The sequence below is a fragment of the Leucopleurus acutus genome (genome assembly GCF_964270905.1).
Source record: "Leucopleurus acutus genome assembly, chromosome: 8".
NCBI lineage: Eukaryota > Metazoa > Chordata > Mammalia > Artiodactyla > Delphinidae > Leucopleurus > Leucopleurus acutus.
In genome coordinates, this window is record NC_139151.1 from 10,280,999 (window position 1) to 10,290,387 (window position 9,389).

Consider the following 9,389-nt stretch of genomic DNA (forward strand, 5'->3'; position numbering starts at 1 on the left):
AGCCCTGCTCATGCATATGATGCTATGGAGAGAACCCTGGAGATGGAGGGAGCATGAGACCTGGTCCCTGCGTGCAAAGGGCTTGTAATCTCATTGGCAGACAGAATATAGAAAAAGAAACGCAAGCTAGCGCATATTGCGCAATGATTGAGTGGTCCGGACATTTATTATGCAGTAAAGACTTAGCATTAGGAACAGAGTGAAGAATGGTGGTCAGGATACAGTCCAAACAGTTCCTCTTTACCATTTGCACCAAGCCCAGTATCCCAGTATTAAAGGGAAGGGAGCCCGATAGGGGAAGAGCGGGAGCTCACCTAAGAGGTCAAAGTGGCAAAGCAGCTCTGCGGCGTGTCCCCTCACCTCCAGCCCGCTCCACGTAACGGCAGAAGCTGAATCCCATTTCTGTGCCTCACCACACAGGATCCTGAGCCTCTCATTCACAATGAGAAGTCCAGTGACCATAATTTAAATTCCCCCCAGTGCCTAGCCTGACTGTGTAAGAGTGAATTGCAGGCTAAAAAGCCACATTGACTTTTGTTTAGACCCACACACACCATGCATATTCAGGCGATTTTTTTCAGCCTCCCTTCTGCTAGCTGAACAAGACTCATCTATCTGCAGCCATTAAGTCTATCCACAGGCAGGTATCAGGCATGACCAGGAAATCAATATGAGCCAGTGAGGCAAGATATTTCCTCCCTCTTTTGCTCATCTAAATGGGGAAAGCTTCCAGTGGTGCTCAGAGAACAGCTGCTGCCCATCGTCCTTTTCTCTCTCCCTACATGGCAAACACAGAAATTATTTTCTGCCAAGAAAACGGACCAAGGCTAAACTCAAAACTTTGTTTGTATGGTGAAGCCAGTCTAAAATCTCCTTCACGTCCTAGAAGCTATTATAGAATCTGTTCTGGAAAAGGGAGGGAAGGAGAGCTCAGAGATTAACTGGGTAGAGGTGTATGAAATGTCCAAGCCCTCTATTTCCAGGCAGAACTACATGGGAAGCATCCATTAGTTGGCTCAGATTCTCAGGGACCTTTACTTCCAAACCCCATTCTAAAGACTTGTGTCTGTGAACGTCGGGACTTCTTTCCTGCATCTGGCTTTTATTCGTCTAAGATAATTGATCACTGACGATAGCATGTTTTCTGAGCCTCTGGTGTTCAGTAAGGTTTTGGAACTTGGCAGGCTTTGTGACTAGAGAGCAGGCTTCATTCACCATCACTGGTAGAATTGGACACTGGATAGTGTTGAGGTGGAAAGCAAAGGGCAAGACACTGGTCTTAGTGGGCTCGGGCTGCCGTAAAACACCATAGACTGAGCAACTTAAACAAGATGTTTATTTTCTCACAGTTCTAGAGGCTAGAAGTCCAAGATCAAGATGCAAGCATGGCTGGTTTCTAGCGAGAGCTCTCTCCCCAGGTTGCCAATGGCCACCTCCACACTGTGAGCTCACGTGACCCCTCCTCTGCACGAGAAGAGTTCTGGGGTTTCTTCTTATAAGGACGCTAATCTCATCTTGAGGCCACCATCCTCATCTAAACCTATTACCTCCCATAGACCCCACCTTCAAAACCATCATATTGGGGGTTAGGGCTTCAAGATGTGAATTGGGGGTAAAGGAGGGAAATATAATTCAGTCCAAAGCAGCATTGTACTCTGAATACTCTCTGTTACTACATGAACCATCCTGATCAGGGACAGAAGTGTCCATTAGGTGTAGGACCACATATTTCTGTGATGACTTCTCCTGTGTTTTCTTAGGCAGCTGCGGTTGGTGTGATGTGGTATAGTTTCTGTGTTGTGGCATTATCCGCACTGGATTTGCAGCCAAAAGAAAAGATTTCAATCACCTCACACCCATTAGGATGGCTACTATCAAAAACAGAGAAAATAGGGCTTCCTTGGTGGCGCAGTTGTTGAGAGTCCGCCTGCCGATGCAGGGGACACGGGTTCATGCCCCGGTCCGGGAAGATCCCACATGCCCCAGAGCAGCTGGGCCCGTGAGCCATGGCCGCTGAGCCTGCGCGTCCGGAGCCTGTGCTCCGCAACGGGAGAGGCCACAGCAGTGAGAGGTCCGCATACTGCAAAAAAAAAAAAAATAAAACAGAGAAAATAATAAGTGTTGGCAAGGGTGTGGGACAATTGAAACACTCATGCAGTGTTGGTGGGATTGTTAAATGGTACAAACACTATAGAAAACAGTGTGGTGTTTCCTCAAAAAATTAAATCTGGAATTACCACGTGATCCAGCAATTCCACCTCAGGGTATACATCCCATGTGCAGCAACAAAGACCCAATGTAGCCAAAAATAAATTAATTAATTAATTAATTTAAAAAAACTAATGTGATAGACTGAGCAGCCAAAGAATGTGAAAATCTTAAAAATTAATCCTATTAAATCAGAATAAATATCATAATTATAATTGACAAATTATTAATTAAATTGTCAGTGAAAATTAATTAAGTTGATGAAAATTAATCATATTATGATTGTGTGCATCCCCTCATCAGGTCTCTGTGTCTAGTTAAATTATGTTTTACTACTTTCTTTCTTAGACTTGATTATAAAGATTTTACCTGACTTGCTGACTTGACTCTTAATTTGTGACCTTGTTATGAGTCCTTGCAAAATTACACACTGTAGATTTTTTAAAAACAGCTCCAAGCACATTACACTTTTCAAAGGATCTTAAATGCATTATCGAATAATAACATCTTTGCCAAGACTGAGGAAGATCAAATTTCCGAAGTCTAGAAAGCCAGAGAGATTGTCCAGTTTAAATTGTTTCTTTCCCTCCACAACGTGCCTTTTTAGCTGCTAACTGTGACTCTCTGACGTGTCCCTTTAGCACAGACTAAGGTAAAAGGAGGAGGACAGGTGGAATTGAGACTTCTTATCCCACAGAGATCAGGGTTCTGGATACATGTGCCCCCTTGTGTTTGTTAGGTCTGTAGTGGTTCAGAATAGAACAGAAAAGTGAAAATCAGGGCAGGCAGCAACAGTCCCAAATACTTCATCCCCAAAGCTAAGCATGGACAGCCATGCACAGGAAGCCAGTGAGAAAGTGTGTGTGCATGTGAGAGAGAGAGAGAGAGAGAGAGAGAGAGAGAGAGAGAGAGAGAGAGATGTATTCTGCAAGAGTCATCAGACTGTGGAATCAAACCCTGGTGCTCCAGCACCACCACTCCCCTTCCGCCCACCAAGCTGCCACATTACTAATTCTCAGCCATGGCTCTACCTCAGAAAAATCTATTATTGACTGTATGTGCCCACACATACAGAGATTCTGATTAATTTGATCGGGGGTAGGGTCTAGGAATCAGCATTTTCCAGAGCTACACAGATGTTTCTTACATACCGCCAGGGTTGAGAACCATTGGGTCATGCGTTCCATCAGCTTAGACGAAGTTAGATAGAATTTACCATTGATGAGGACATTTGATCTTGAACCTAGGAAATTTATAAATATCATCTTTGGAGCTTTAAAGTCTTTGAGTTATATATAGTGAATTAAGCATGTGTTCATCTATACTCCCTCCCGGGTTCCCACTAAATAAGAGTGAATGTTTTAAACCTGTAAGGACATGTAGCACAGAGAAGAGAAACCAACAGACAAGCGCTACCAGCTAAGTTTTGGAAAATGGAATGCAAATAGAGGAATAGAAACTGACTTCGTCAAGCTAGAAAAGCTAAAACCTACGTGTTTGCAGAGGGGAGCGTGGATGAGAGTCAAGATGATTTGTGCTGAAGAATACTTGGGGGCACCAGATACTGAGATAGGAAGAGAGGTGGGACTAAAAACGGGAGGATTCAGTTGAACGTCTGTATAATGGGCAGTCTGTTAGGTCCTCTCCCCCAGTAGGAGAAGTCAGGTGACTCCCTCCATCACAGAAGGTCTAGGGTATTCTCTGAGAAAACCACATCAAGAGTCTTCAGGAAGGATACCAGCACAGTGGAAAACAGGGAAGAGGCGCTGTGCTGGAAAGAGGGTGATTCAGTGGAAATCTAGACGATCACCTTTGGCATCCAGCCCTTTCAGTGGCTTGGCTTCAAGAATACTGACTGCCAAACAAATTCTCTCCAAGTGAAAGATTGGACAATCTTTCTCTGGGGAGACTGAAGAGTCTTAAGGAAAAAAAATAACCAAAATTAAATGTATAACATCCACAATAAAACAGCTGGTGCTCTGTCACATCCCCATCGACTGAAGGCAAAGACGTGACACCGATTATTCCCGAGATTCCAACCAGCTTTTCAGAACCTTGCTTGGAAAGCATAGCCAAGGATCTTGAGATGCTTGAAGAAAGCTTCCACCTGACAACAAAATTCCAAAGCAGAAGAAATGGAAGTCAAAGGAACCAGAGACCAAAAAAGATATTACTTTTATGATTAATATTCTCAGAGAGAAAAGAGAGGCTATTGCATCCATGAAGCAAGAACAGGAGCCTATCCAAGATAAATCCACAGAAAACAAGGAAATAAAAATGTGGTAGCTTTGGTAGCTAGTCTCCAAAGACAGACCTCAGTGGACCATGCTTCCGAATAACCACACCCTTGCACGGTCCTCTCCCACATGGAGTACCGTGAGGCCCTGTGACCCACTCTAATAGAATGGGACAGACGTGACGCTGGGCGAGCTTTTGGCCTAAGTCTTCGAGATAGCTGCCAGTTTCTGCTTTTGGAAGTCCTGGGCTGCCATGTAAAAATTCTCGGTACTCTGCTAGGGACACCACATGGATAGGTCATGGACAGAGAGAAAGGTCCTGAGACTACGTGGAGGATGCGAGGCTCAGCCGTCCCCATGTTCTAGCTGAGTCTTCCTGCCACCTGGCCAAGGCAGATGTATGGATGAAACCATGCTTGCTATTCCCGCACCATCTGCTCTCTGGCTGAGAGGGAGACAACATGTGAGGCCCCAAGCGAGACAGATGCATCCCAGTCAATCCATGGAATCATGAAAAATAATAAAATGTTTGCTGTTTTAAACCATTAAGTTACAGATGGTGTGTTATGCAGCAAATATAAAATAATTGCCCAAATTAAAAATGAATCTGAATGGCATCACACTTCTTAACAACACCCCTGAAAGCTAAAAAATAGTCAAGTGATAGCTTGAAATGCCAGGGTGAGGATGGGGGTGCATTATTTCAATCTACAGTTTTACACTTAGTAAAATTAGCCATCAACCATAAGGTTGGATTAAAGATTTCATGCAAGGCCTCAAAAAATTTACATCCTATGCAACCCTTCTCAGGAAGCTATTGTCAGCTGTGAGTCAGTAGCATGGAGTTCTCAACTGGGTACAATTTTGCCCTCCAGGGACATTTAGCAATGTCTGGAGACAATCTGGGTTGTCACAAGTAGAAGGGGACACTGCTACTGGCATCTAGTGGGTAGAGGCCAGGGATGTTGCTAAATATCCTATAATGGCAGGATAGCCTTCTACAACAAAGATTATCTGGCTCAAAATGTCAGTAGTGCAGAGACTGAGAAGTCCTGGATTAAATCAAGAAAGAAGATACTTTATCAGGGAATAAGATTTCCAACACAGTAGATTTGCAAAGGGAAGTCCCAGGTCTGCAGCTGTATTACAGGCTTAGAGGACAGCCAGCCCAAATTGGAAAGGGATCCGGTAGGATTATACCAGGATATAAAAGATTCCAGTAGGAGTATACCAGAAGGAAAAAAAAAAGGGGGGGGAGATGGAACTGGAATAATACCTGATTATTTGACTACATGGAAACAGTATTAGAGGGGAATTGATAGCTCTTTTGAAGAGTGGGAAGATTCAGTGTTGGGTCATAAAAAAGTAAACAAATTCATCATATTCTCTTGACTCAGCAAGAGGGTCTTATATAGTAGTGATAATATAATCATAGAATAATGTTAATAACAAACATGTATATGGATTAGTAGAGCACTGTTCTAAGTGCTTTATCTGTATTTACTCGTTTAACCCTCACAAAAACTTTACAAGGTAGCTACTGTTACTGTCCCCAGCAAAGGCACAGAGAAGTGAAGCAATTTGCCTGAGGTTGCACAGCAACCAGTAGCAGAAGTAGGATTTGAACCCAGGCAGCCTGTGTCCAGAATCTGAGCATTTTTCTACTACCCTAGGCTGCTTCCTAATTTAGACAAACAAACAATGTGATATTCATCTGATATGCACTGGTATAGCCAGGCAGCCAACAATTGTTCTGCAAGTTCTCCAGCAATTACTCAATGTCTGGAATATCATTCCTGGAACTAGAGAGGGAGGACAGAGAAGGGGAAATCAGAGTGTGAATGTGTTAAACCCTTACACTGTAATAGGAAATTTATATATATATATATATATATATATATATGTCTAAAATTGAGACGTAAAGATATAGTAGTACAACCATATTGTTTTGCTATACAGAGGAAAATATCAGAAGAAACGGCTAAAAGAGATTTACGTGGTCGCCCTGAGGGAATGGAACTTAAGAATGGAGAGGGAAAAAGCAGGGGAGACTCATAAGCCTTGTAGTACTGTTTGGCTTTAAAACCACGTAATATATTTATTATTTTGGTAAAAACAATTTAATTTAATAAACTCTCATTGGTTTAGGATGGTAGAGACTTGTCCTGCCTGAAAGCAGAGGCATAATCCAATGACTCTTAAGGTGGCTTTTGGGAATTCCCTGGCGGTCCAGTGGTTAGGACTCTGAGTTTTCACTGCCAAGGACACGAGTTCAATCCCTGGTCGGGGAAATAAGATCCTGCAAGCCTTGTGGCGCAGCCAAAGGAAAAAAAAAAGAAACAAAAGGTGGCTTCTAGGCTAAGGACCATGGAAATCGGAATATTCTGTCTCCGGGAATGGCCTAAGCTGCCTTTTCATATGTAAGGCAGGAATGAAGACATTGTCTTGAGCCACTTAAGACTCCAGATGATCCATTTGAGTCTGGAAGCATCTCTTCTGCCTTTACGTGTGGCACTTCTGTGACAGAGCCTCTGTGACATCCACAGGAACTCCTTGCTGGAGAGAAACATGGGCCATTCAGGTGGGAAGGAGTTCTTGCTGAGGGAAGAGGAAGATTGATAAACTCCATTGCTGGGTACAAAAGATGAAGGAAAACTGTACCAAAGGGAGGAAGACTGTGCGAGAAAGTCAAGCTTAACTCTGCTTATATTTCAAGTGAAGACCAAGTACAAACCTTAGGAGACGTTATTTTTTGAGATTTTTTGAAACTTACCCAACTTGGCTTATTTTTAAACCCTTGGCTCTTGCTTTTCAGTGGCCTCACACACCTCTTCTGTACCATTTCATAGGCTCTCAGCTTCACAATCTCAGAGGTCTTGGATCACTTATTTTAGGTCCACTCACTGTAACAACCACCTCTACTAAACTGACTAACTTTGTGCAGCACAGTGAGACAGTACTTTGCCTCAGGCCTGAGCTGGTGCCGCTTAGCTCTGGTCCAGGAGATTCGCTGTTGACAGGAGGTGAGAAACCACTGGACCAGTTGGGCACTTACACATGAGCTGCTCGGAGCATGGGGGAAATTAACCGTGTGATAAACTCTGACAAATGGAAGATGGGCTCCAGTGGCTAAATTCTTCTCTCTTCCTCCCCTAGAGAAACTTTCCTGAAAAAGAGTCATGTGTAGCTTGGGAGATCCTGTGAAATCAAGTGTCTCGTCCTGCTGCAAGTCAAGTGGTGATCGACTCAGTAACACGCTCTTGTGTTGCGTCTCCTTCTTCCCCGGACTCTCCTTTCCCTCTCTCCCATCTCCTGGGATTGCATCCTAACCAAGTAATAGCACATAAACTTGTGTCTCCAGTTCTGCTTTCTAGGAAACCCAGATTTCAGCCTTCAAAGTGTTAAAGGTCTCACCTAACATAAAATAGATCATTTGAACAGACCTGTAATTATTAAAGAAATTTAATTCATAATTTGAAGGCTTCCAAAAATGAACCCTTTAGGCCCAGATGTTTTCACTGGAGAATTCTACCAAACATTTGAAAAAGAATTAACATCAGTTCTACACAATCTTCTTCAGAAACTAGAAGAGAGGAAAGCACTACCCACCTCATTTTGTGAGGTTAATGTTACTCTAATACCCAAACCAGACAAACACAATTTAAAAAAAAACATAAAACTTCAGGCTTATATTTATCACAACTTAGATGCAAAAATACTTTTTAAAAATGTAAGCATATCAAATCCAGCGATATATAAAAAGAATTATATACCATAAGGAGTGGGGTAGGGGCTGGAATAAATCAGCTAGGCTGAACAATATTTGAAAATCAACCAATTAATACAGAAAAGGCATTTGACAAAATTCAAAATCCATTCATGATAAAAGCTCTCAGCAGATTAGGAACAAAGGGAAACTTCCTCAACTTAATAAAGAGCATCTATAAAAGTCAAAAGTTAACATCAGGACTTCCCTAGTGGTCCAGTGGTTAAGACTCCGTGCTTCTACTGCAGGGGGATGCAGGTTTGATCCTTGGTTAGGGAAGTTCTGCATGCCATGTGGTGTGGCCAAAAAAAAAAAGTTAACATCATACTTACCAATGAAAGACTGAGCGCTTTCCTCCTAAGATTAGGAACACAGGAAGTGTGTCCACTCTCATTACTCTTATTCAACACAGTAGTGGAGGTCCTAGTCAAAGCAACAAGGCAGGGCTTCCCTGGTGGCGCAGTGGTTGAGAGTCCGCCTGCCAATGCAGGGGACACGGGTTCGTGACCCGCTCCGGGAAGATCCCACATGCCGCGGAGCGGCTGGGCCCGTGAGCCATGGCCGCTGGGCCTGCGCGTCCGGAGCCTGTGCTCCGCAACGGGAGAGGCCACAACAGTGAGAGGCCCGCGTACCGCAAAAAAAAAAAAAAGAAAAAAGCAACAAGGCAAGAAAAGGAAATAAAAGGTGTACCAAGTGGAAAGGAAGAAATAAGTTGTCCAAATCATGTCCAGATGACATGATTGTCTATGGAGAAAATCCGAAGAAATTAAAAAACAAGTTCATATAACTCAATGAGTGAGTTCAGTAAGTTCACAGAATACAAAATCAACCACAAAAATCAACTGTATTCCTATATACTAGCAACAAACATGTGGAAAACAAAAACTAAAAATGCAATACCATTTACGATTACTCCCAAAAAATGAAAGAGCTAGGTATAAACCTAACAAAACACATACAGATTTGTATGCTGAAAATATAAAATGCTGGTGAAAGAAATCAAAGAAGATCCAAATAAATGGAGAGACATACCATAATTAAAGACTGGAAGACTCAGTATAGCAAAGATGTCAATTGTTTCCCAATTGATCTATAGATTTAAAACAATTCCGGTCAAAATTCAAGCAAGAATTTTTGTAGACATAGACAAACTTATTATAAAATTTGTATGAAAAAGT